At 47.2% G+C, this 26107-nt stretch overlaps 1 long non-coding RNA gene across 1 annotated transcript in view; it reads left to right on the forward strand.

Annotated features, from left to right (window-relative positions):
- Window positions 1–24719, forward strand: part of LOC112544595 (uncharacterized) — a 30563-nt gene extending 5844 nt beyond the window's left edge. Inside the window, exon 3 of the long non-coding RNA XR_003087938.2 lies at window positions 24305–24719. This is a non-coding gene — a long non-coding RNA (uncharacterized LOC112544595). The remainder of the gene's footprint in view (window positions 1–24304) is intronic.
- The last annotated feature ends 1388 nt before the right edge of the window (window positions 24720–26107 follow it).

Here is a 26107-nt window from a genome sequence, read left to right on the forward strand (position 1 = left end):
AGGAGTTTCTGTAGGAGTTACTTACGGGCATGTGAATCGGCCTGACCCACTACGGTCGTTCTTAACCTAGAAAAGGCCGATTCACATGCCCGTAAGTAACTCCTACAGAATCCATGCTGGGCTGGATCAGCTGATTGTCGGCTCAGTGTCCTGTTCTCCAAGGGTGAGTCTAGACTACATGGCTCCGTCAATGTAGCCATGTAAAGTGGTTTACCCGACATAGTCAATGAAGCGGGGATTTAAATAATCCCTGCTTCATAAAATAAAAATGGCCGCCACGCTGTGCCGACAATCAGCTGATCCAGCACAGCGTGGCAGTCTGGATACGGATCGGTTGACAAGGGCAGCCTTTGTCGACCACTCCTGTAAACCTCGTTTCACGAGGCATAAAGGAGCGGTCGACAAAGGCTTCCCTTGTTGACTGATCCGCGTCTCATCCGCCACGCTGTGCCAGATCAGCTGATTGTCGGCACAGCACGGCAGCCATTTTTATTTTAATGAAGGGGGGATTAGTTAAATCCCCGCTTGATTGACTATGTCGGGTAAACCACTTTACATGGCTCCGTCGACGGAGCCATGTAGTCTAGACACACCCCAACAGTGGCTAATGCCAGGTGCCCCAAAGAAATGAGCAGAATCAGAACAAAGACCTACCCCAACGTTGAGACAGTCAAGTAGCCAGCGTGGGGCTCAAACCCCTCACGTTGGTGTTATTAGCCCCCTACGCTCACCAGCTGAGCTAGCTGGCCATTAGAGGAGAGCCATGTTGCAAACACCTGTCCTGGCTGCCACACACCAAAAGCACAGGCAATTGGACATGACTGCTGCCAGCACCCAAAGGAGCTGACCGCTTTGTCGGGCCCCTGGGCAAGATGTGTGTGTGGGGGGGGGCGGCTCTGTGTTCCTGAAAGGGGTGGGGCCTCAGGTGCAAGGGGAGGGGCTGGGGCAGCCAGCCCTCGGCATGACCTGGAGTGCACTATGCCTCACCCTCAGAGCCACCCGCAGTATGCCGCACAGTGATCTAAAGGCCCTGGGACTGTAGTAGTGACAGTGGCAGCCGCAGCCCTGGTCCCTTTAGAATTGCCAGACCCTGGGGCAATGCCCCTTGCCCACCCCCCCCATCAGCAGGATTGCCAGCACCACCACAGTTGCTTGGAGAAAGCCTCCCGGTTGGTGTATCCTACAGAAGGACATTCTGTGTCACTGCAGAGCTGGCCTAAACCCAAGAACAACGGCCGTTTCAACCGCTCCTCCCAGCTCAGCCCCTCGGCGCACTTCCAGCTCCTCCCATGAGCACTCAGCGCCGTCACGGTCTCCTGCATGCCCGATGATTGAATGTATTCGAATTATTGCACCTTCCGCAGTTCTGTGCGGATGAGCTTCCTGCTTCACAGTGCTCAGGGCGTGCAACTGTAAGGGTACGTCTAGACTACATGCCTCTGTCGCCAGAGGCATGTAGATTAGGCTACCAGGCATAGGAAAATGAAGCGGCGATTTAAATAATCGCCGCTTCATTTAAATTTACATGGCTGCCGCGCTGAGCCGACAAACAGCTGATCAGCTGTCGACATCAAAGGTATTTGTCGACCACCCAGGTAAACCTCATCCCAGGAGGCATACCTGGGTGGTCAACAAATACCTTTGATGTCGACACCCGCGCGTCCAGACTATCGTGCTGAGCCGACAAACAGCTGATCAGCTGTTTGTCGGCTCAGCGCGGCAGCCATGTAAATTTAAATGAAGCGGCGATTATTTAAATCGCCGCTTCATTTTCCTATGTCTGGTAGCCTAATCTACATGCCTCTGGCGACAGAGGCATGTAGTCTAGACGTACCCTAAGGCATCTCAGGGGTCAGAACTGAGGGATGTTACAAAACGTGTGCCGTTTCGTGTAAGGCGGGGCCAGGCTTTCAGCTGATGGAAATTAGCACAGCTCCAGCAACATCACTATTCTAGGGTACAGGGCCGCCCTATAGAGTAATGGGGCCCTACACAGTACTGTTAAATAGGTGCCCATATGCGTGATGGCAGCTGGGGAGGGGGCCGATTTTTTAGGGTACGTCTAGACTACATGACTTCATCGACAGAGCCATGTAAAGTAGTCTACTCAGCATAGTCAAAGAAGCAGGGATTGAAATAATTCCCGCTTCATTAAAATAAAAATGGCCGCCGCGCTGTGCCGACGATCAGCTGATGCGGCACAGCACGGCAGTTTAGACATGGCGCAGTCGACAAAGGAAGCCTTTGTCAACTGCTCCATTATGCCTCCAGTACGCCTCCGGTTTCCCTTGTCGACCGCGCCATGTCTAGACTGCCGCACTGTGCCGGATCAGCTGATCCTTGGCAGAGCGCGGAGGCCATTTTTATTTTAATGAAGCGGGGATTATATAAATCCCCGCTTCTTTGACTATGCCAAGTAAACTACTTTACATGGCTCCGTTGACGGAGCCATGTAGTCTAGACGCACCCATAGGGATGTGATTTTATACTCTTCAGCAACACACTAATGAACTATTTAAAACAAATTAAACTAAGATCCTGTTGACTGACACAGTAAATTCAAAGTAGCCGAGTTAATCTGTAACTGGAAAAACTTAGAAAACAACAAATAGTCTTGCAGCACCTTAAAAACTAACAAAACATGTAGATGGTATCACAAGCTTTCGTGGGCACAGCCCACTTCTTCAGATGAATGGAGTTATTAAAGGTCCTGTTTCTAAATAAATAGGGGGCGCAATGGGGAAGGAGAAGGAAAAAGAAAGAAAAAAGAAAAAAGGGGAAAGAAATAGTCAAATAGAGCCTCCATGCTACATGAAGCTGATAGAGAAAGTTGCTAATTGTTCTTAAGTACCCATTGTTTTTTTATGTCATTAGGCTGTGAAATGTAGCAGGTCATCCAGCCAATGTCTTTATTCATACCTCGGTAATAGGAATCATACTTGTAAATGAAGTTAAGTTCAGACTGGGACAGGAGTTCGCAAATGCCTGTTAAATGGCTTCATTATCTCTTCCATGGCTCTTTCACAGGTTCTGCTAATAGCTCTGGCAGGCTTTTCATTTTTAAGTTAACTAGCTGGTCTCCAGAGGAAGCAGAGCCCTAGAACAGGTCTAGGAAGAGGCAGGAGAGCAGGCATTAAGATCCCATGGTGCCCCAGATTTTCAGGTGCCCTGCACTGCTGCATATTCTGCGTATGAGTAAGGACGCCTTTGCTAGGGTAGTTTCGCCCTAATGAGATAAAACCTCTGCCTACAGCAAATCCACGGAGTTACATTAAAGATGTACTTGGCCCATTCATCTCTTGTTAGTAATTCAAATACATTTTAACTGTATTAGAAAATTAGGGAAAAATTCTGTAACCTTATACAGTTACTTTCATTGACTTCAAAGGGACTATTCGTGTGAGTGCGGGTCACTCCTTTGAATAAATATCAGATCAGACCTCTTCACTTGGAAGTTCTGTGCTGTCGCGTTGTTCTGAGCACCATTAGCCCGGCAGATCATTCAGATTACAGTGTTAGACTCTGCTCCGACAAACGCTTAGGCACGTGATTAACTTTACCTCCGAGGGAACATCTAAACTACATTCCTCTTTCGAAAAAGGGATGTAAATTAGACATATCGAAGTTGCAAATGAAGCCAGGATTTGAATTTCCTGCACTTCATTTGCATAATCACATCACGGCATTTTTTCCAAAAACGCTATTTCGAAATTGAAACCGCGGTCAAGACGCGGTTCTTTCGAAAAGAAAAGCCTTTTTCAAAAGGTCCTGTACTCCTAAAAAAATGAGGGTTATAGGATCTTTTGAAAAAGGCTTTTCTTTTCAAAAGAACCGTGTCTAAACCGCAGTTTCACTTTCAAAATAGCGTTTTTCCAAAAAAACGCCGTGACGCGATTATGCAAATGAAGCCCGGAAAATTCAAATCCCGGCTTCATTTTGATATGTCTAATTCACTTCCGTCTTTCAAAAGAGGGGTGTGGTCTAGACATAGCAAAACTTTGAGTCTACCTGGACAACTCTCAGGCAAGACCAGGACTTTGCATTTAAATAGGATATCTCACAACAGAAAACGTTGATCAGCAGAGATAAAAGTAAGCTATGAAGATCAGTTATGCTTGTTACTGCCAAAGAGAAACGGAGAGCCAAAACAATGCATTAGAGGACCATGTACACCAGAGGGCACTGTGAAATTACATATGTCAAATTGATTGTCTATTAAATTATGCAGGCTAGGAAAAACCTAGATGTCAGGGTAGCTGAAAAGGATTTTAACCTGGAAAGATAATGTCTAGTGGCACTGAAATACTAATGATCGTAAATAGGAGATAGTATTACAGGGGAACTCAAACTTTTGTTAACTAACTAAATCTTTTTGAGTCTGAAAATTAGTTAACACCAGTTCTAGTCTCAAAACCTGAAATACACTGTTGGCTGATTCTCCCCTAAAGCAAGAATAACAGTACTGAAGTCCATGCAATTTACACCACTGTGAGGTCTGGCCCTTTACAATTTTCTAAACTTCTCCGAGCTCTTCTGCCAAGACCTGAATCTGCAATTCCACCTGTCTCCTGAAAAAGCTGAGGACGACCCTAACACCTGAATGAAGGCAAACTCTGTACGATGAAATGTGTTGTGCTCCTATTGCAAAACCCCATGTGACATTTGAACCCTTAAAAGCAGATCAGATAATGAGAGGCAAGAGGAAGTAGATGTGGAAATTGATTGCTCGCCTCTGTCTTAAAGCTACCACCTTCAGCTTTAAGAAACACCGGCAGAGCACTTGATTGCACTGCCATGACCTAGTCATGGGACAAATTCGGTTTCTAGTGCTGATAGTCAAGTGTAACTCTCCCTTGCATTCGCACTCTGTCAAAATCCAGCACGGCTCCAGTGGAAAAGAAAAGCAACAATGAGATTCATCTTGTAAGGTAACAAGAAAGAAGAAACCCAACCAAAGGGAAGGGAAAGAATGACAGTTTTGGATGCAGCACAGAACTTAGTCACAGAACTGATCAAATAGCATGTATTTCCCAGGGAGAGAGCCTCGGAAGAGGAAGGATCTCTTTAAGCCAGTCCTCCCATCCCAGTTCAATAATGCAGAAGCAGATAATAGCATTTGAACAGCATCTTCTCCAATTCACTTGAATAGATTTATTGCCTGTCCAATGAAGCCATCAAGTGTGCAGAATGGTTACTCTCGAATTTCTGTTGTTATCGTCTCAGAAGAATGAAGTAGTAACCCGGATCCAAACGAAGCAGCAAGGGGAGAATATTTGACCTGCCGGCAAATACGATACAGGCAAGCAGAGCTAATCAGCTTTTTAAAAGTAGCATTTAAAGGCTTGGCTTGGCCTTTTTATGAAGCGCTGCCTGGGTATTATGGGCCTGACAACCCCTGTTGTAATCAGTGTGGGTCCTCCCACTGGATTACCTCACTGAGAGGGCCTGGATGCTATGTAAAATTCATGGCTGGAGTCAGCTTACTTTAAGCCAAGCTTGGCACTGTCTTCACAGAGGGAGGACAATGGGAGCAAACACTCCCCTTGACTTCCCACAGGCACCGTCTGGTCCTGCCCTCAGTGTTGAATTTACAGGTCTTAACTAGACCCGCTAAATCAAACGCCAGAAGAGCGATCTCCAGCGCAGCAAGTGAAGTGAAGCAAGTGCTCCCAGAAATTAAAATCCAGGACATGTCTTCATGATCGATCCAGCAGGGGGGTCAATGTATTGTGTCTAGGACAGACACGATAAATCAACTGCCAAGTGCTCTCCCGTCAACTCCGGTACCCCGCCAAAAGGAACATAGTAGGCAGAGTTGATAGGAGAGTGTCAGCTGTGAAGATACTGTGGTAAGCAGACCTAAGTACGTCAACAGTGACTATTATCAAAGGGTTAGCTGTGTTAGTCTAGATCTGCAAAAGCGACAAGGAGTCCTGTGGCATCTTATAGACTAACAGACGTACTGGAGCATAAGCTTTCGTGGGCAAAGACCCACTTCGTCAGATGCATGTAGTGGAAGTGGGTCTTTGCCCACGAAGGCTTATGCTCCAACAGCGACTATGTTATTCACATAGCTGAAGTTGTGTAACTTAGACTGATGGCCTGTGATAGTACAGCCAAGGCCCCAGTCTCTTACCTGCCACAGAGACTCTTCATTAGCTGTAGAAATACTGAAATCTACACTATTGTTCTCAGCCACTGGAGAACAATCCACTTGCAAAGAAGGTTAAAGGAGCTCTCCCATCAAGGACACAGTCTGCACACAGTATACATTAAGTGGTATATTATAACACGCATGCAGGATTTTGGAAGGTCAGATGCACCTGCAGATACTTTGGCTGCAATTTAAAAAGCCCACTGACACTTGGGCTAATGGGGCCAAACCTATCTGCCTTACTCACTTAGGTCACATCTATACTTAACCGAGGATCAATGCTCTGGAGGTCTATCTTCTGGCGTTCAATGTAGCAGGTCTAGTAAAGACCCACTAAATCGAGCGCTGAGGGTGCCGCCATCAACACTGGAACTCCCACTCTTCATGAGGAGTAAGGGAAGTCGAGGGGAGCGTGTCTCCTGTTGACCGCCCACTGTGGGAACAGCGCCAAAGTTCAAATCAAGGTACGTCGACTCCAGCTACGCAATTAACGTACCTGGAGTTGGGTCTCTTAATTTGAACTTATCCTCTAGTGTAGGCTTGGCCTTAGGTATTCCTAATTAAGTCAGCTTGTGAGAGCAAGGCAAACTAGATTTCCCCCTGCATAGGTAGGCGGAAAATGGAAATGCTTTCGTTATTTGAAAGAATGTATTTTCAAATTGGTGATGGCAAAGTTGCTCGGGCAAAGCAGACCCCTGATCTCAGCACTTGACAGCTAAGTGATGGAAGAATTGATTTGTTTTTTTAAAAAGTATTTTGTTTGGAAATGTACATTTGCAACTGAAGTCTAAACACACCCATATATTTTATTAATGATGCGGGATGGTGAAGCATTTTAAAGCTCCCTTTCATTTTGATGGTTCTTTAGAGATGGGAAGGAATTGAAATGGAAAGCTTAACACTTGCAGTTTTGAAAATTTGCCTTATATTTTGGGTTCTGGTAACATGCAATTACAGGCACTTAGAAAGAATTCCCTTTTTTATACTATGCCCAGGAGCATAAAATTAAGAGGCCAATTCAGCTTTTGTACTGCTTTCAGAGGCAGTTTGCTTCAGCATAGATCAACATGGAGACTGACTGTCGCCTCTCTATTGAATTAGGTCTATATTTTTGACAAGTATGGCAGCAGTATCATCACTTTAATCATCAACAATCCATTGTGTCTCTTTATGCTAATAAATAAAACATCCTGTGTTAAATATTTCCCAGTAAGCACTTGAGGACCTGCAATCGCTGCCCCCTATACGTTACAAAGTAAAATAAAATAATGGTAATAAAATAAAATCAAATCATGTCTAGGAGTTTTATAGACAACTAATAGCAGTTATTGCAAAGTGCACATCAGATACCAATTGAAGGGTACATTTCTCTTTAGTATAATGTACTCTGCATATTTCACTAACTGTCTCATAACATCAGATGAATTTAACAAGATGATGATGTAGGTCAAAATACTTGGTAAGTTCTTTTAAGAAAGGCTTTTAGGAGTCAGACTTTTACTGGTGCCGTTTGTTAAATGGTTGGAATTTCTAGACCACCGTCTGCAAACATATGTGGCGAAGAAACTCTCTAGTCTATACTGTGAGAAAAATCAGAGTAAGAAATCCTTCAGCTGATAGCTGGCTAACTCTTTGTGGCAGGGACCGTGTCATTCTCTGTCAGTACGTCTACACAGCAACACTATTTCGAAATAACTAGTGCTAGTCCGAAATAACTTAGTCCGCGTCGACACAGCAGGCAGTTTTTTCAAAATAGTATCAAAATACTGTCAAACTGGAGGACTTCTTACTCCAACTCCTATAGCCCTCACTGTACAAGGAGTAAAGGAAGTCGAGGACAAGTGCTCTATTTCGAAATAAGCGCTGTGTAGATGCTCCCTATTTCGAAATATGCTATTTTGAAATAAGCTATGCAATTGACGTAACTCATTTTGCATAGCTTATTTCAAGTTAATCTCTACAGTGTAAATGCCCCCCTCAGTAATAAATAGGGATGTAAAATCCTCTTTAATTGGCTAACCGGTGAAACATATCGTTTAATCGGTTAACCAACTAAAGACGGCAGTTGGGGGAAGGGCTGCTATAATGGCTACTGCTAGCGCAAATTAGCCACATTATCCTAGAAATGTAAATAATTTTGTGAGCCAATTAGCCACACTCAACTGGCCAAACAGCCACATGTGGCTAGTGGCTAGCATGTGGGACACTACGGATCTAGATCATCCCTAGCAGTCGAGTTAAGCCCTGCAGTGTAGACACACCCTGTGTTTGTACAGTGCACAACACGTACGGCTGACCATGACTGGGGGCCTCTCTATGCTACCACGGTTAAATTATTTAGGGGAAATATATATATGGAAATACATAATGCCACCCTAACCTAGGACTAAAGCAAGCCCCCAGATCATAGGGAGGGGGCTAACAGAATCAAAATAAAGGCAATAACCAGGCAGGGAACTTTGCTAATAGCAATCGCTAGTGCTTTTTAAATGATCGATTTCCTAGTGACTTCCCAAAGTGCATTATCAACCCCATTTTATGGATAGGGAAAGTGGAGGCCAGAGAGGTGAAGAAACTTGCCCTAGGTCACAGAGTAAGTGAAGGACAGACCAGGGTATAAAAATCTAGGTCTTCAGGTTGCCAACCTAGTGCACTAGACTACATTATCACCAGGATTCTACCGAATTTATGGTCCATTTCGACCAATTTCACAGTCATGGGATTTTTAGCATAGTGAATGTCATTGTTTTAGATATTTAATTCTGAAATTTCACAGTATTGTAAAGGGGGCGGGGGTTGCAAAGTTATTGTAGAGGGATTGCGGTATGGCCACCCTTACTTCTATGCTGCTGCCTTCAGAGCTGGGACCTCAGCCAGCAGCCACTCTCCAGCCACCCAGCTTGGAAAGCAGCCGCACGGATGTAAGGATGACCGGGTACGAAATTGCCACCCTTACTTTTGCACTGCTGCTGGCCTGGGCGCCTGGCCAGCAGCTGCTGCTCTCTGGCCACCCAGCTCTGAAGTCCATGCAGAAGAAAGGGTGACAATATTGCAACACCCCCCATAATAACCTTGTGAACCTCTCCCCCATTTCAACCCTCTTTTGAAAAACAACAATCTCCCCCTTGAAATCTGTATTGTAGGGTAAAACTACAGGCAGTCCCTGAGTTACGCGGATCCGACTTACGTCGGATCCGCAGTTACGAACGGGGCCCGTCTCCCTGGTCTCCAGCAGACCAGGGAGAGGAAGCAAAGCGGCGGAGCACGCGGGCAGCGGACAGCCCAGATGCGTCTGGGCTGTCCGCTGCCCGCGTGTTCCGCGGCTTTGCTCCCCGTCCCCCTGGTCTGCAGACCAGGGAGAGGGGGAGCAAAGCAGAGCAAAGCCACGGAGCCCGAGGGCAGCAGGACAGCCACGGCGCGTCTGGGCTGTCCCGCTGCCCCCGTGCTCCGCGGCTTTGCTCCGGACGCCTGTGGTACAGCAGCTGGGGCGCTGCCGGTTGGTCCCATAGCGCCGCTCTGGGCGCTACTGGACCAACCCAGCAGCACCCCAGCTGCTCTGCCCCAGGCGTCCTGATTCAGCCACTGCTGGTCAGTTTCAGCAGCGGCTGAATCAGGACGCCTGGGGCAGAGCAGCTGGGGTGCTGCTGGGTTGGTCCAGTAGCGCCGAGGAGCGGTGGCGCTACTGGACCAGCCCAGCAGCACCCCAGCTGCTCTGCCCCAGGCGTCCCCAAGTCAGCCGCTGCTGAAACTGACCAGTGGCTGACTACAGGAAGCCCCTGCCCCGGGCTTCCTGGAATCAGCCGCTGATCAGTTTCAGCAGCAGCTGACTTGGGGATGCCTGGGGTCTTAAGTTGAATCTGTATGTAAGTCAGAACTGGCGTCCAGATTCAGCCGCTGTTGAAACTGATCAGTTTCAGCAGCGGCTGAATCTGGACGCCAGTTCCGACTTACATACAGATTCAACTTATGAACAAACCTACAGTCCCTATCTTGTACGTAACCCGGGGACTGCCTGTACACAGGATTTTGCAGGAGAAACCAAATTTCATGGTGTATGGCATGTTTTCCATGGCTGTGAATTTGGCAGGGTCCTCATTATCTCCTCTGCAGGATGATTGATCTTTGTCTCCTCCCAGTCAATCCTGCTAGGGCCCAAAAACTGCAGGGAGCCCCCAAGGAAGCTGAGTCATGCAGAGAGGCTTCTGCAGGCTTGGGAACAGAGGCGGCAGGTGGTATCAACTTCTCTTCTCCTTTGCACAGTCTGAGGGCTCAGCCTCCCTCGTGTGTTACAGCATTTGGCCCTGGGAATCTTATGTTCAGACCCATTCTCCGTCCCTACACCATTTCTTATTGGACCGCTCTCCTGATCATATACCCCCTAAGGCCAAAAACCTGCAAGTCATCCTAAAGAAACCCCCCCTAAACTTCCAATCAGTTCTGAAAAGGTTTTCCTAGCCCCTATTTCTAATACACCCTTTCCCCCCTGGAGGCCTCACCTCAGTCAACATGCTAATAAACGCTCAAATTCCCTCCACCATACCCCTTCCCCGACGCTTTTTGCTAACTTAATTAGATATTCCATCCCTTTGGTTTAAAATAGTATTTAATTTCACTTAATGATTTCCACCAAAATATTAGGATTCCCCAAACAGACATGTTCCCTCTAATTCTTTTTCCAAGTGCTTCTGGTTCATTTTTTTTGTTGTTTTGTCAAAATGCAGCTAATTGACTGTCCTTAAAGTATAATTTTAGTAATTTCCCTCAATGAGGCATTGCTGCCTCCTCGATTAAAATTGCCTAATTGAAGTTAAAATCCCCAGCTAGTGACTTCACCCACTTCTTGGGCCTGGATTGCTACAAACAGTAAATATTCGCATTCCAGTTAAATGCACGCTGGCTCATGTTCTCCCCCAAATTGGCTTTGTGCTCCTCCGAGGGCGCTCTGATGTAAGATTGTATTAACCGCTTTCTTTGGGAATTGGAGGAACTAATTCAGCAGAAGCCAAAACCCAGTGCTGCCTTTCTTCTCCTTGGAAAAAGCACATTTGCTCCCTGGTGTCTGTGAGCAGGGCGCGATAGGAACCCAGGGAGCCTGCCTGGGGGTTTTATGGCTCTCTCCAGAACCAGAGCTGTCATTTCAAAAGTTACTTTCTAGCCTCCCTGATTGCAAAGGAAAAGCATTCGGCTTCCATAGCTCCCTCACCCCCATCCCCATCGTCGGGGAGCAGGCCGAGCAGCCAGTGGAAAGCATCCCACCAGTAGTGCTATGTATATTTGGAAGGATAGATTCATCCCTCTGTTGGCACTAGCTCAAGGCAGCTTGATGCAGGCCAGTGCAATCCCCCACCCCCGGCACAAACGAGGACAGCCCTGAAGCCTTCAGTGGTCTCCAGAGAGCTTTGCAGACACGCAAGTGTGCGCTGAGAACACCCTCTGGTAACCTGCCTCCTTCAGCCCACCCTCAACGGCCCACTCAGGAATGCCCCCGTTGCCAGGGGCTACGCTGGAGGCAACGCAGAGTTGGTCAGGACCCGGCTCCCCCATGTCAGGGTAGTTCCTGGCACAAAGGGGCTGTGCCGTTGAAGTAGGCCCTATTGCGCATGCCGTCAGATACTCCCTTCAGCGCACAGACGCACGGAAAGCCAGACGGTTCCGTCTTCGCTCCTGAGGCGCTGGGGAACTTTCCGCCCCCAACACGGCCCAGAATCCAAACGGGACCGATACTAGAAAGAACAAGGTTCCCTGTCAGTGTGCGCATGAGCCTGGCTTTCTCGGTTCCACTCTGGTTTTGAGTGTTTCTGGGGACTGTGTGTGAGGCTTTGGGGTGGGCTCCACCCCTTTGACCTCACAACCGCCAGCCTTTTTGCAGGACTGATGGTGTGTCTGTGGAGGCCGGAGCAGCGGCAGATCACTTCACCAGCTGCCACACTGCTTGGGGTGGCTGGCATTGCCCTAGCAGAGCTGGTGTGAAAGCCCGAGTGCAGGACCAAGCTACTAATAGAAAACATAAATCAATGTCTTTGTTAGCATGTGGACCACCCCGTGCAAGTGTGACCCTTTGTGCATATGCTAGTTATTATTGCTGCAGGAGGGTCATGCCCAGAAGTCCAGAAGGTCAAAGGGCAGTGCAGCTCAGTGGTGAGAGTTCACACAAGCAGACCAATAGCCAGGAGAGCCAATTCAAGGGGAATATGCAGCGAGGGAGCTGGCGGCACTGGGCAAGGCAGGATCAAGCAGGCTCTGAGGGTACATCTCCACAGCAGGGCTAAAGTCGGAATAAGCTACGCAACTTCAGCTACGTCAGTTGCGTAGCTTAAGTCGAAATAGCTTCTTTCGGCTTTTGGCGCTGTCTACACAGCAGGAAGGTGAAGGAAGACTTCCTTTTGGTGCGTCTACACAGCACAGCTTAACTCAAAATAAGCTACGCAAATTGAGCTACGTCAATTATATAGCTTATTTCAAAATAGCTTATTTCGACTTTTGGCACCGTCTATACAGCACTTATTTTGAAATAGAGCACTCTACCTCTGACTTCCCTTACTTCTTGTACAATGAGGGCTACAGGAGTTGGAGTAAGAAGTCCTCCAGCTTGACAGTAGTTCGACATTATTTCGAAATAACTGCCTGCTGTGTAGACGCGGACTATGTTATGTTGAAATAACACTAGTTATTTCAAAATAATGTAGTTGTGTAGATGTACCCTCTCTCCTCGTGAAATGAGGGTTACCATGAGTCGGAGTAAGAAGTTCTCCAGCTCGACCTGATGTTCATAGAATCATAGAATAATAGGACTGGAAGGGACCTCGAGAGGTCATCGAGTCCAGCCCCCTGCCCTCAAGGCAGGACCAAGTTCCGTCTACACCATCCCTGACAGATGTCTATCTAACCTGTTCTTAAATATCTCCAGCGAGGGAGATTCCACCACCTCCCTTGGCAATTTATTCCAATATTTGACCACCCTGACAGTTAGGAATTTTTTCCTAATGTCCAATCTAAACCTCCCCTGCTGCACTTTAAGCCCATTACTCCTTGTCCTGTCCTCAGAAACCAAGAGGAACAAATTTTCTCCTTCCTCCTTGTGACACCCTTTTAGATATTTGAAAACCGCTATCATGTCCCCCCTTAATCTTCTTTTTTCCAAACTAAACAAGCCCAGTTCATGAAGCCTGGCTTCATAGGTCATGTTCTCTAAACCTTTAATCATTCTTGTCGCTCTTCTCTGTACCCTTTCCAATTTCTCCACATCTTTCTTGAAATGTGGTGCCCAGAACTGGACACAGTACTCCAGCTGAGGCCTAACTAGTGCAGAGTAGAGCGGCAGAATGACTTCACAAGTTTTGCTTACAACACACCTGTTGATACAACCTAGAATCATATTTGCTTTTTTTGCAACAGCATCACACTGTTGACTCATATTCAACTTGTGGTCCACTATGTTGAAACAAAGGCTTATAGTGTAGGTGCACACTATGTTATTTCAGAATAACGTCAGTTACCCCGAAATAACACTGCTGGGTAAACAGATGTACCCTGAATGACAATCAGCAGGCAAAGGTTTTGTGGGGAGACAACAGCAGAGAGTAAGCAGGGACTATATATATGGTCACCAGCCAATATGGCTAATAATCAGGAAGTAGGTGGCAGAACTCTGAAAGCTGGCCTACCCCAACCTACTCAGTGGATGAGCCGGTTTGATGCACCAGAAAGGCTTCTTCCCAAAGAGCTTGTGTTCCAGACCAGGTCTTCCAAGACGATGCCAGAATTGTCTATTGTCCTTGTACCCCATCTCTGCTTACTGTGAGGTTGGGCAAGTTAGAGGATGAGGCCTTCCCATCCCACGAAAGCAGGGAATCCGCTGGGAAGGGTACTTCATAGCCATGGAAGGTGAGGCTGCCCCTCATGTGTGATAACCCCCTTTTCCTGGACTGCCAGTATAGTTGATTTCAGTGGTGTGAATTTGTTGTTACTCACACCCTTCAAGTGCAAGACCACAGCAAATTAGCCTTCCGATGGCTTCTCTTGCGGATGCTGGCAGTGGGCCCTGTGCATTGGACTGAGAGCCAGGAGCTACAGAGTTCTGACATGGGTGTCCTTTTGTCCGCCATGTCACCTCTGTCTAGAAAAGGAACACTATGGCTACGTCTACACTGGCACCCTTTTCCGGAAATGCTTAAAACGGAACAGTTTTCCATTATACGTATTTCCGGGAAAAGCACGTCTACATTGGCAGGATGCTTTTCCGGAAAAGCACTTTTTCCGGAAAAGCGTCTGTGGCCAATGTAGATGCGCTTTTCCGGAAAAAAGCCCCGATCGTCATTTTTGCGATTGGGGCTTTTTTGCAGAAAAGACTACTGTGCTGTCTACATTGGCCCTTTTCCGGAACAGTTTTTCCAGAAAAGGACTTTTGCCTGAATGGGAGCAGCATCATTTTTCTGGAAAAACACTGACAATTTTACAGTAGATCATCATTGCTTTTCCGGAAAAGCAAGCGGCCAGTGTAGACAGCTGGCAAGTTATTCCGGAAAAGCGGCTGCTAAGTGGCCCAGTGTAGACACAGCCTATTAATGCTCAAGGCCTGGGGAAGGCGGGGCTTGCCTGGGTTCGGCTCACGTTGATTTGCGTGCTCTGCATTGCAGGGCATCAATGCAGGGAGTTCGGATCAGTGTAGTTAGAATGGCGCCAAAAATCCCTAACGTGCACCAGCCGCATCTCATGGTTCTCCTGTTAACATTAGGTGCTAACGGCCACCGAACTCATTGGTGGCACAAAGAATTATTAGAAATGTTCCGTTCAGTTCACTCTTGTTTGCCAGCTGTTGCGTATCTCTGCCCTTGCCGGGGCTAGGTGGGGCCCCGCTCAGACCTGGCCATCCGGAGAGTGTTCTCATGAACCCTGCCGTGGGATTGCTAGATCACATGCTTTGCCCACCAATAATCAAACATTTGCTATTGTTAAGCGCCAACCTAGTTCAAACTCCGCGTCGCAGGGCACGATACAGCTGTGATTTTAGACCGCCGGCAAACCCATATTTTCTTCGTCCATCACAGTTGTTATAAAGACGTTTGCCTTTATGGGCCACTGCTTTCCGTCTGGTTTGGAAATATTAACGATCTGCTCGGGAGGAGCAAGTGCCTGCTGAAATACAGCAGAGGGCACTCGAGGCCGTTAACAGGGCTGTTGATTCAAGGCCGCTTGGAGGAGACTCCCTGGCGTCTTTCTCCTTATTACAGCAGCCTGGTGCCGGAGTGAACATTTTGTTGTAAACTTGCCATCTAAGGAGGCATCCACGCCAACCAAACAGACGCTTTTTGTTGTGCTTTAGTTTCTTACTAAAAACAGGAAAACATACCCTTGGAATCATCGCATAAAAAGCTCTATTCTATTCAATCGGTAGGAATGATGTTAACATAACAAGTGCATTTCATTTTTAAGTTGATTGATAAATATTAAGGGCCAAAATCGGGTTAGTAATTTGGGGTACCTCTAGTTTTGCAAGTACAACATGGGCTGAGGGCAGGGGGTGGGGTGGGGTGGGAGTGCAGGAATCAGGGCAGGAGTTGGGGGGCTCAGGTCAGGTGGTTGGGTAGTGGGGGGCTGACGGCAGGAGTTGGAGGTGAAGGAGTAAAGGCAGGAGTTGGGGGGCTCAGGTCAGGTGGTTGGGTATGTGGGGGGCTGAGGGAAGCAGGTGAGGTGTGCAGGAGTCAGGGCAGGAGTTGGGGGGCTGAGGGCAGGTGGTTGAGAATGTGGGGGGCTGGGGGTGGTGGTGGTGGTGCAGAAGTCAGGGCAGGAGTTGGGGGGCACAGGGCAGGTGGTGAGGGGTGTAGGAGTCAGGTCAGGAAAGTTGGGAGATATGGGAGGCTCAGGGTAGGGGTTGGGGGTGCCAGAGTCAGGACAGGAGGTGGGGGGCTCAGAGTAGGGGATGGGGGTTGAAGGAGTAAGGGGGTTGAAGGGTTGAGAGGTGTGGGGGCTCAGGACAGGAGGTGAGGGTGGAGGAGTCAGTGCAAGATTTGGGGGCTCAGAGCAGGGGGTGGGGGTGCTGAAGTCAGGGCAGTTGGTGTGGGGGCAGAGGTCAGTTGCATAGGGCCCCATATTTTATAAGGGCGGCCCTTGGAGCCAGCATGGGGGGAAAGGAATCCTACCCAACGTGGGAACCCGATCCATGGATGGTGGCCTGGCCGGTAACATTGAGGGCCCCTCCTCCAGCTGGCCACTGTCTTACTCGTACGACTGCCCCCTCTGGTCACTCTGCTGTACGACTGTCCCTCCTAGCAGCCCCCTCCCTTTCCATGTTATGGGAAACAATCTCATTCCAGGCACATCCCATTTTCCTGGCTCAACCAAACCCTGACCTTGCTTTAAGTTAGGATAAGAGGAAGCTTCCTACCAAATGTGGTGACCCTACCTATTACCCTTTAGGAGTTCTTGAACAGACAGACCCACAGATGGAGGAACAGATAGATTTGCCTCCACGCTAAAAGCTTTTCAGAGCACTGTGCCCCATCCTGTTCTCAAATCCAGAGCTACTCCATTGGTACCAAATGGAATTAATCCCGATTTACAGCCACAACCAGGCACGATTTACAGCCACAACCAGGCACGATTTACAGCCACAACCAGGCAGAGTTTCTCTTGCCACATTTGATTTACTGGTGAGAGCACTCAACTGAGAGTGATGGGTTTTTATTCCTGGCTTTGTCTCTCAGACACTCCATGACCTTGGACAAGTAATTTAACCTCACTGGTCCCGATTCTCCATCCTGGCCCTGTCTATAAAGACTGTTTGCACCGCTGTAACTCCCCTTTCCCACGTGTAGCTGTCTCCCTGCAGTGGCTGGACCACAAAGGTGCATGAGTCTGTACGGCCTTTGAACAAGATGTTTGGGCTCAGGCTGACACCCAGCCTCTGAGCCCTGCCCCCACCTTGCAGGGTCTCCGAGCTCAACACAAACACTTCAGTTTTACAGCCCCATAGCCTCAGCCCCGTGAAGCTGAGCCAACGTCAGGCGTTTGTTTGCCACATAGACACAGCGGGACTGACAGCTACCGTGGGCCCTGGGGCTACATGGGAGCGGGGCCCGGCTACTCACCCCTGGAAGGGGCAGAGCCAAGAGTGGAAGGGACGGCACCTAGGGTAGTCAGCCCTTGGCACTGCCTGGGCTACGCCGCTGCCCCCACTCCCAAAAGCCACTCAGAGCAGCGGAGCGGCACTCCCGGGGCAGTTCAAAGGGACATCAGCAAAGAGATCTTGTAGTTATCATGGATAGTTCTCTGAAAACATCCACAGTGTGCAGCGGCAGTGGAAAAAGCAAATAGGATGCTAGGAATTATTTAAAAAGGGATAGAAAATAAGACAAAAATATCTTACTGCCCCTATATAAAACTACAGTACACACACATCTTGGGTGTGTCTAGACTACAGGGTTGTTTTTTTTTTTAAAGTGGCTTTTTTTCGAAAAAACTTCCCCTGCGTCTAGACTGCTGCCACGTTCTTTCAAAAGTAAATCGAAAGAACATGGCAGTTTTTTTGACCGCAGAAAACCTCATTTTATGAGGAATAACGCCTTTTTTTGGCAGACCTGACACTGGGATAGATGGACCTTTGGTCTGACCCAGTATGACCGTTCTTATGTTCTTAGGCAATGCATAGTCAACCTGTGGAACTCCTTGCCAGAGGATGTTGTGGAGGCCAGGACTTGAAGAGGGTTAAAAAAGAGCTCGATAAATGCACGGAGGCTAAGTCTCCGAGTGGCTGGCAGCCAGAATGGGTGGGAATGGTGCCCCCAGCCTCTGTTTGTCAAAAGCAGGGAATGGGCAACAGGGGAGGGATCACTTGATGATTCCCTGTTCTGTTTTTTCTCTCTGGGACACCTGGCATTGGCCACTGTCGGCAGACAGATCACTGGGCTAGATGGACCTCCGGTCTGACCCAGTACGGCCGTTCTTGTGTGTTTTGTCTGTGTACTTCTTTCCGCTTCCAGAGGCGGCCTGTGATTGCCCACGGACGCCATCCCCAGCCAGGGGGCCCAGAAGGAATTTTCCTCCCGTGCAGAGGGGCAGCGTGAGGCTGAGACACGTGGGGCTTTGGTGGGTTGTGAGTGGTGTGCGGGCACAGTGGTTTCTCTTGGTGCTGGGGTGCATTTCACCCATTGATCCTGCCTCCCAGACTGACCCTTCCCAAGTGGAGGCCCAAGCTAACGCGGTCAATGAGCTGGGGGGCAGCTCCCTCTCCAAGCTGCCCCCCTTCCAGCCTCCCGGGCTTCCCCACTTCTCCCGCCTCCCTCCCCCCCCCCCCCGTCCCATTGAAGTACAACGATAGGGCCAGGAATGGCAGGCTAGCCGCTGACCCTGCACTGCGGCCCGGCAGGTTTCCCTTGGCAACAGCGCTGTGCCCTGCACCCGTCCACACCTGGATGTGACCCAAGGAAACCCCTCCAGGTCCAGAGGGGACCTAGTACTGCCGAGGTGTCAGGAAGTACTCGTCACCCCGCTGACATCTGCCCCCTCGGAGCCCACCCAGCCAGCCCTAGCCAACTGAGGCTGAGGTCACCTGGAAGCCTGGCTCAACTGCCCAGCGCTGCCATCAATATCTCATTCCGCTTGGTTTTCCTATAGCTTATTGGCACAGGCCAATAATAACCATAATGGCAGATCTGCTTCCTCCGGGACAACGCTGATTTTTAATGTATTTCTTTACATAATTGTAGCATCATCGAGGAGTAAGAAGAAGTGAAAGACAGATCAGTTAATGTACGAAGAGTCAATATAGATTATTCTTTATACTGAATCAATAGGGCTACATTAGGAGGAATAAATACAGAGCGTTTTTTTTCTTTTGCGTGTGGCCCTGGAAAGGACAAATAAGTCAAGTTAGACCTAAGCATTTTTGGAATGAAAACCCATGTGCTTCGCCTAGGATTTCCACGTCCAGTGAGCAGGAGAGACACAGGGAACCCTATTACCTTGAGTTTTTGGACAATGGCCGTGATTTTCAAATATGGGTGGCTAATGATAGGCCCCTAAATAACAGCCAGGCCAGCCACAAAGTTGGGGCAGGAAAACGGAACGCCAGCCCTTTCCTTCCCTCCAAAGCCCAACCAGAGCCAAGCACTGAGCCCCAAGTCTAGAGTGCAGAAAAAGTCCCCCCCCACTCGCGCATAGAATCCGGTTGTCCTCTCGGCAAAGTTCATGAGGACTCCATAGCACTGAGCCATCGTAATCATTAGTATCCTGACCAATGCATATTCCCTTCCCCCATCCTCCGCCCTAGGGTGTGCAGTGCTGCTGCCTATCAAAAGATCAACCGAATGTATCTGCGACGTAACACATGCCTAAATCTGTTACTGGAAAAGCTCTCATTTGCGGCAGGCACGGGGCATCCATTTTAATTAAGGACAGCGGCTTTGCCATCAATTATTTATCACCGACAGAAAACAATAAACGCTCTGGTTCCAACCGGAGACAAAGGAAGCAGCGTTGCACGCTCGTCCTGTGAGTCTGCACAGATCTGACACCCAGGCAAAACCAGCCGTATAGACACCTCAACCGGTGCTGTAAACAAGCCCAGGGCGGGCAAAGCACCATGCCATAGCTGCTCATTCTTTACTCCAGACTGACAGACGTGCTTAAGAAAGGCCTATTTGGGCACGGTGACATCACTAGCACAGGACTGCACCTCCAGTCGGCAACCCCTGTCCAAACCCTACTGGATACGGCTACAGTGCAAGTTAACCCCCTGTCACTGGCCCAGGCAACTAACGGGGGCTCCCAGGACTGCAGGGCTGTAACACTGCAGTGTCCATGTCTCAGCACGGGCTGGAGCTGAGCTCCAGGATCCCCCAATGGGACAGGGGTTCAAAGCCCCAAGCAGAACTTTTACGAGGCAATTTTACAGTTCCGCAGCCGGAGAGCCATGAGCCTGGATTGGCTGACCCAGGCCAACCCCTGTTATTTCATTGCTGTGTACACATATCCTCTGAGACTGATATGATATGATTTAATAGAGGTCTATAAAATCACAAGTATGGAGAAAGTGAAGAAGGAAAAGATATTTACTTGTTCCCATAACATAAGAACTAGGGGGTCACCAAATGAAGTTAACAAACAACAGGAAGTTTTTCTTCACTCAGCGCAGTCAACCTGTGGAACTCCTTGCCAAAGGATGTTGTGAAGACCAGGACTTTAACAGGGTTCCAAAAAAGAACTAGATACATTCATGGAGGTGAGGTCCATCGATACGTATTAGCCAGGGTGGGTAGGAATGGTGTTCTTAGCCTCTGTTTGTCAGGGGTTGGAAATGGATGACAGGGGACAGATCATTTGATGGTTCTTTGTTCTGTTCACTCCCTCTGGGGCCCCTGGCATTGGCCACTGTCAGCAGACAGGCTACTAGGCTAGATGGCTCTTTGGTCTGACCCAGTAGGACTGTTCTCATGTTCACTGCTTGCTGAGCTGGAGCAAGAGCTGAGAAGCGGGCCTCGGGTGTGGGAGGTAGTATGATGTCTCGCACTGGTTTGTGGATCAGAATGACGTCACTGTCACCTTGTGCTCAACCCAGCTCTTGGTTGTTGCCCATGTATCTGGGTAAAGGTTGCAGACAGCTAGAGAACAGATTGTAAATGCTTTGGGGCAGGGACCAATTCTTTGCTGTCTATACGGACAGTGTCTCACACAGAGACAGGGGCTTCCAGATGCAATCCCAAGACGAAGTAAACATAGTAGCAGCTCCCTGAGAAACACATTGCAATAATCTGGTTTAGGAGTCTCCGAGACATGGCTTACTATGGCAAGATCTGGAGCTGAGAGGGAAAGCTGTAAATGCCTCGCCAGACCCAGCTAAGATAAGTGATTTCAGGAGCAGAAACGGATCTTGGATAGTGTTCCCTGTAAGCTGTGCAGTTGAGTGGCCATCCGGGAGAGATTCCAATGCTGCCCAGCCAATTAGTAGCGCGCCCACAGCTGCCCGCAGCCAGTGTTTCTATTGGTGGTCCACATCCGCACATGCCTTGGTGCATAGAACAAAATTTATTCCACACATGAATTGAAAAAAATTAGGGGGAACATTGGTCTGGGAGCACTCCCAAATCATAACCATCTTGGAAAGATTGCACGGCCCAGACTGCAATGTGAGACTACCCCACACCATTCAGAAGCACCAGCTAGTACAGAGAGATGCCTCTTGTTAAGCGTGGAAAGCTGATGTGGACTTTCCATGCTCTGTACTGACTTCTTTTTGGCTCCTGGGTGCTATCCAGATCATTGGGTATTTATAACATTTTCTGTGGGACTCATCTATCTCTGAGCTCCTAAGACAACTGTGATCAGCTGGAACATACTGTCTGTCCCCAAACTTAAACATTGGCCAGCAAGCAGCAGAGGCCCTGCTGTCTGCCAAGTCCGGAGCCTGAAGATGCTGATCAAGACATTAGGCAAGATCAGTTGGTTCATTCTAACGTTTTCTTCTGGCTCCTTACTTCCTTTTCTTCTGCCCTCAAATTGTGCCAGGAGCTGCAATTGTCAGACCCATCAATTTCAATGGGCATCACTTTTCTATATCTGCAAGGCAGCTACAGTCTCTGCCGGTCAAGTGAGTTATTCCCGTTTTTGCTCAGAAGGGGACATTTTATTCCTGGTTGTGAACGGCAGGAAGAGGGTTAGAAGCACTTCTTGACTAGAGGCTGTATTAATTAACCCTGATTGTTGTTTCCTGGGTACTTTCACGGGAGCTTAACGGGATAGGTGCATAAAGACATTTTTCATAAACAACTCTCCAACCTCCTTTTTGGAATGGCTTGGGGAAAGGAATCAAAATGTTCAGGCTCCATATTTTAAAAAATGACTTTTATTGTGAAACATGCTGTGGCGGTGCAGCGGGGTCCCCCGCCTTCTGCACCCCCGTAATGGTACGAACAGACTCCAGCAGCCAGTGGAATAGAGGGAGTTTATTGCTTTTCCAGGATACAGCACAGATGTAATCCGGTCACAGGGCAGGTCTAGGATGCTTCAGCCCCCCTTGAGATGGGGGAGACTGGGCCCCTAAATCCCAGCCCGTTGCTTAGGCTGCTTCCTCCATGATACCAGACAGAAACTAAAAATGTCCCTTCCAGCCCTGCCCCCCAGCCCGGGCTGGCCTCCCCTCCTCCCTTTGTTTCTCTCCCTGGGAGGTAACCGGTCGAACAGGTTACCTCCCTGTCCCGTCAGCTACTCTGCTGGGCCGGTGTACAGACAGCAGCCAGTGAGGGTCACCCACAGCCCCAGCCTAGCAACCAGCAAGGTACCCACACTACATCACACATGCGGGGTTCAGTCCTGAAGTATTATTCTCTGCCTTCCCCAGGCACAGGAGGTTAGGACTGGGCCTCAGTTTACCTTGCCTGGCTAAGGACTTGTCTTTACAATTGGGCCCTAAACATTTTGGGGCAAGATCCACAGCTGATGTAAATCGGCTCCTTTGTTTTGTCTTGAACTAGGCTGATTGCCACAGCTGAGCATCTGCTCCTTTACAAAACAAAAATGCAACTGCAATTAAGTGTAAAGGCAGGATCTAGCGTATGCGACATAGAATTACACAAGCACTTGAGAGATCAGCACTGGTTCAGGTTTGGTCTGTGTTCCCACATCGCCAGCATTTAACCTGAGTGCAGGCTGTGTCTACACTACGGAGTTTTTTTCCGGGATACCAGAGATATCCCAGAAAAACTGCCGCGTCTCAATGAAATCTGAGTTCAGCCCTGTGGATTCAATCCGAGTTGATCTCATGTATGGCAGGATACAATTGGGCCCATAGTGCTAACAAAAGCATTTTGTTTACCTTGGAGGGAGTTGTGTGGGTGGGTGTTTTTTTTGTTTGTTTTTTTTTACGCTGGGTGATGTGGGAGTTGAATAGTGTTTGTTAACAGACTGTTTCAATATGTTTCACATCTTTTCTTGTTGTGGTCATTAGAACTTTTAACTGTATTATAAATCTTTTATTAACACTTGATATTATACTAATTAAAACTGTTGTGTATGTATTATTAATTTCTCCAGTACTTCTTGCGAGGGTGACATTTTTAGCTGGCTTAGCAGAATGTCCCACAGTAAATAAGGAGAAACTCATTTCCAAGCAATTAGGCTTACAGAAAAATAAGTTCTTAATGGAGGCCATGATGATTACAAATTTTACCTAAATAAACAGGGTTTCTTAATGGTAACTCTTCAAGCTAAGTAAACAGATTGGTGTGGTAATGTCCTAAGCAATACTTAAATGTAACTGCTTAATAAATTGGTAAATTACTCATTTCATCTTAGAACAAAATGGTAATACTGTAGCAATAACCTAGTATATATTCTGTAAATATGAAGCATTATCACTTTAGCTCTGAAGAAATCACCACAGTGATATGTCAGCATTGATCTAAAACTGCAGCATTTTATCTCAAGTTTATTACCCATTTTTGAGAATCGCTGAGATTTTCAGAGCATAATGGCAATAAAAGAAGAATTTAAAAAGCGCTTAAATGTGCATAAGTTAATCAGAGGTATCCTCGGGGGGAAAAGGAAATTTGGTAAAACATGAATTATAAGCATCATTTAAACTTACTTTGGACACTAGAGATAATAAATGGCACCATAATTTAGAAATAGCTTTTAACATCAATGACTGTAAGTAGCACTTTACTGTTCATAAGAATTGCAAAGCAATGGTGCTGGGGCCAATTTTATTAGCCATTTTTTTCTTTATAAAAGCAATCCACCCATTTCCAAACTGAGCAGACAGGAACAAGAGTTACGTGTTAATATGCAAAATGCATTTTAGGTTGGTGAGGGTTGTTTTTTTTTCAAATAGCAAAGCTATAAATTCACTGAAAGATGCAGTCCAGAGGCAATTGAATGATCATTTCAAAAGAATAAAGCTTTTTCAGAGTTTACCTATTTGGGAAAAGTAGAAGGTGGGTGATGGGAAAAGCAAATTGTTTGTACATTTCCTATTTGCTGGGGAGTGTCTCAGCATTCCTGAACCAATGAGAGGAAGCAATAACTTCCACAGTGTCTGAATTGGAGCAACATGTTTTTTTTTTTTTTCTTTTTAACTTTTCATGCCCAACGAATGACTTTAAATTCGTAGTCGCAGATAGCATACAAAATTAACCTTCCTTTTTTCCCTCATTACAGAACTTCCTACAATGTTGCTCTTTTGGAGTTATGAATTATGGACCTTTTTATACACCCACTAAAGTCAACCACAGTGCTTTTATGGACTTCAGTAGAGCCGGATCAGGGCCTATATAAAGGACAGCAAAATATATTTTATTTCTGTGTCAGATACACATTAGCTTTTCTGAAAGGAACACTGTGCCTTCATTATCAGTCAAATACCATCTACAGAGATTAATAACTTGTGTATTTTTTAAACAAACTCTTTACCTGCTTGGAGTTTGCGTCAATGGAATTTGCCACAGACTTCATCCTTTGCTGCAGACCTGTAGTCTACAATTTATATTTTTGTTTCCAGTCTTTAAAAGCAGAGCTGTCTTCCTGAGTCTATAAACAGACTAAAACATAATAGATCTAAGTGGTGTGAACTGGCCCAATTTAACAAAATAGGCTATTAACTCTGAAACATACTGATAACATGTATATGTTATCTGTTTCGTGGCTGATCATTTTAGCAGAAAAGTCCAGGTAATGTCTTTCCCCTAGAATTGCAGTCTGCCTCCAGAACCATCATGTGTGTCTGGATCTTTAGTTCTCCCTTTCCCAGCTCCCCACCACTCCAACTTCTCCCCAGTTTCTCCATATTAGTGATGCATCGTCCAAAAAAAGATCTGAGGTCTACTAAAAATGCAGAGGCCGAGAAATATAAACTGATTGTTTTAATCAAAATGAATACTACAAGTAAACAGTAGCAATTTCATTATTAATGTAGTGTAAACACTGGGGGGGGGGAGAAGAGTATAATCACTCAAAAGACACCTTCCCCCACAACAATATAGCATGCCAAAACTTAAAAACCAAAACAGGGCAACAAAAGCTAACAGGAATCATTTGACTGGCTCACAGTAATGGTCCATCTAGTCTAGTATTTTGGCTCAGCATGTGGTAAGTGCGGGACATTTCAGAAGACGATGCAAAAGTCTGTCCTAGCGGACAAGGATGGCAAACGTTGCTTATTGGGAAAGACTCCAGGAACTCAATCTGTTTAGGTTCACAAAGAGAATGTTATGGGGTGACTTGATCACAGTTTATATGTACCTCCCTGGGAAAGAGAAACATGATAATAAAGAACCGTTCAGTCTTGTGGACAAATGACTGGAAGAACACAAGGCAAATGCAAACTTGACATGAGGAGCAAATTTGTAAACAGTCAAAGGAATTAGTCATGGAAACAAAAGGGTTCTGGTGGATTTGCCATAACTGGTCATTTTTAAAATCAACATCCGATGTTTTCCCTAAAAGATCTGCTCTAATTCAAACAGAAATGATCTCCGAGCGTGTCTACACTGCACCGTTATTTCGAGATAAGTAGTGTTATTTTGAAATAACGTGAGCGTCTACACAGCCATTCTGTTATTTCAAAGTTATTTTGAAATCACGGAAGTCTTATTCTGAAATCTGTAAACCTCATTCTGTGAGGAATAACGCCTATTTCAAAGTAAGGCGTGTCTAGACGCTCCACTGCTGCTATTTCGAAATATTCCCTCAGCAGGGCCTTTCTAAGTTATTCCTCCCCAGTGCTTCCTGGAGCTCTAAATCGAGACAGAACGTCTACATTAGGGGAGCCTTCCTTGGACTGATTTTGAGGCTTCCCTGCAGTGTAGACATGCAATTTCGAAATAAGCTATTTCAGAATAACTATTCCGGAATATTTTATTTTGAAATAAGCGTGCAGTGTAGACATACCCTCAGGGAAGTCCTTTGCCCTGTGTTATACAGAAAATCAGCCTAGATGATCACAGTCTTTTCTGACCTTAGAAT

This window comes from Pelodiscus sinensis, chromosome 17 (assembly GCF_049634645.1).
Source record: "Pelodiscus sinensis isolate JC-2024 chromosome 17, ASM4963464v1, whole genome shotgun sequence".
In the NCBI taxonomy this organism is placed as follows: Eukaryota; Metazoa; Chordata; order Testudines; family Trionychidae; genus Pelodiscus; species Pelodiscus sinensis.